Raw genomic sequence first — 2,696 nt, 5'->3', positions numbered from 1 at the left:
ACACAATTAGCACAACCACACACCCAATTAGCAAAACACTACAGATCCTTTGCATAATTAAACACTCTTGTAAAAACTATACACTTCTGTTTAAAAACCACACTTTGTTCCCACATGAAACACACACGTTTCACATTACTATACTCTGTTTGCACGAGTTACACTCTGCTGTGATAAACCTAAAACACTTTTAGCACTTCTACTTCCCTATGATTAGAGTTGGCTACCATCAACAAAGTACAAATATAATGTAAATTCACCAAACAAGACCAATGTTGCAGACTGAAGAAATGTATTTATTTCTCAACACGCCCAAAATGTTGACATGGAGATTCATACAGTTTTTCTCAAATGCTAAAACACATTTCACAAACGTTTCGTCCATGTTCTCCAATGTCTAAACACAAAGCCCTTTACTAAAGCTACATAAACACAACCACACCTTCTCCCTTCAAAACTCAAACTTTCACACCAAAAGAGCAGCTCGAAGCTTTCAAAAATGTAAACACTATACACATCATTACACACTACAGCAAAACAATTGAAAACACAATGCTCAGTTTGTGAGAAGGTTCGTCGTTTCGTAACTGCCAATGCATATTTTTAGAAACTTTACAGTAATGGATCTTCTTAGATCTCTGCAGAGGATTAGGGCATTTAGATTTGTGAGTTTAAAATGAAGAGTATAAATCTATAGTAAATTCTGTACACTACTGTAACACAACTAAATGCAAAAACAGAATCTATTGCACACAACAGTACTCTTGAAAACATGATCAGGGTGTGAAGTTTTTTTTATTTATTTTATTTACACCACAATCACTGTGCGGCATCATGTCGCTGAGCTGCATCAGGCCACATCACCTCATCCACATCGCAGGCTATATCGTCTCTTGCTAGGCACCGCGGGAAAACGCCCTGGAATGGCGGATCCATCCTTGGAAGTTCTCCACTGGGATGTCAACACACGCCAGCTCCATTGCCCTTAGGAGGTTCTCTCTAGTGTATGGTTGTTGGTCATAAACCTTCCATCTCCACGATGAGAAGAACTCCTCTATAGGGTTCAGGAAAGGGGAGTAGGGTGGCAGACAGACGTTTAAAAAGTGGTTACTGTTGGTGGTGAACCACTCTCTAATCTGGTTTGTTTTGTGGAAGGGTACATTGTCCCAAATTATCACATAAATGGTATGTCCGGGCCCAGGATGGTGTTGTTGGCGGTCCAGGAGGATATCTTTGAGCTCCTCTAGGAAGGTTAGGAGACGTTGGGTGTTGTAAGACCCAAGGACAGCCTGCTGGTGGACAAGCCCCTCCAAACCCATGGCCGCACAAAGAGTAATATTACCCCCCCGTTGGCCAGGAACCTCAGTGATGGCTCTTTGGCCAATGATGTTACGGCCTCTTTGCCTTCGTTTCTGCAGGTTGAAGCCAGCCTCATCCAGGAAGAGGTACTCATGAGGTCTGGCCATCGCGTCCAACTGTAATATCCTCTGTGAAAATGTGAAAGTGCACAGGTGTTCAGAACAGTCAATCAGGTAGCATAGTATTGTCAAGAAGTAATGTAGGCCACTGAGCAACACAGTATGTTCACTAACTGTACTGTGAACATGGATGTATACTTACTTGCACATAGTCGTAACGTAGGTCTTTGTGTCGCGCAGAGTTTCGCTCAAAGGGAACCCTATAGACTTGTTTCATCCGCATCTTTTGGCGCCGGAGAACTCGGTCTATTGTGGCCAAGCTGACATCATCAATGCCCTCAAAGTTGGCATTATCGGCAATGACTTTGTCTTTGATCTCCCGGAGTCTGATGAGGTTGTTCTCACGAACCATATCCACAATGAGGATTTATTGTGCCGCTGTAAATATGGCAACCCTCCCACCTCTATGTGGCATTCTTTCAACTCTAAAGAAAGAAACGTGTTGTCAATTGACATGTTTTACAATACAGTAACAACTGATTAGACTACTTCCACAGGCTTGTAAAATTGTATTGTGACAAAGAAAGCAATAGAGTACAATACCTGTTGTGTTGTCTGAATGCCCTGATAATGGTGGCCACGGTGAACCTACTCAGGTTTGGACGGACTCTTAGTCCTGCTTCAGCCATTGTCATGCCATGGACAATGACATGGTCAATGACTGTTGCTCGCATCTCGTCCGTAATGATGGTGCGAGGTTGTCTTGCTCTCCCTCCTGGACCTTCTCCTCTCCCTTGTTGGCCTCCTCCTCTTCCTCCTTGGCCTGCTCCTCTTCCTCCCTGGCCTGCTCCTCTTCCTCCCTGGCCTGCTCCTCTTCCTCCTTGGCCTGCTCCTCTTCCTCCCTGGCCTGCTCCTCTTCCTCCCTGGCCTGCTCCTCTTCCTCCTCTGACTCGAATACCTCTTCCTCTGACTCGAATACCTCTTCCTCTGACTCGAATATCTCTTCCCCTGACTCTGCCTTCATCCATTGTGCTTGTTTGGCATCTTCAGCAAACTGTGCACTTTGAACTTGCTTTTATACATGTGGTCACAGTATTAGCAACAGGTGTTTTCAATTTTGAGTCGTTGTGTGTAATGAATGATGCCAGGTGTGTTCATTTTGTTCAAATATTGCTGACTGTGGCAAGCATTTTGACCCCGTTTACACCTGGTATTAAAATGCGATCTGTATCCAGATAAGTTATCCGGATAATAAGTACTGATTCCATTTACACCTGG

At 43.9% G+C, this 2,696-nt stretch overlaps 1 pseudogene; it reads right to left on the bottom strand.

Annotated features, from left to right (window-relative positions):
- Positions 1-896: 896 nt before the first annotated feature.
- Positions 897-2,204, bottom strand: LOC148978292 (uncharacterized; annotated as a pseudogene).
- Positions 2,205-2,696: the final 492 nt, after the last annotated feature.

Source organism: Pimephales promelas, chromosome 7, assembly GCF_988280905.1.
Source record: "Pimephales promelas chromosome 7, fPimPro1.hap1.1, whole genome shotgun sequence".
Lineage (NCBI taxonomy): Eukaryota > Metazoa > Chordata > Actinopteri > Cypriniformes > Leuciscidae > Pimephales > Pimephales promelas.
The sequence above is the reverse complement of the archived record's forward strand: the minus strand, read 5'-3'. Positions and strand labels throughout refer to the sequence as shown.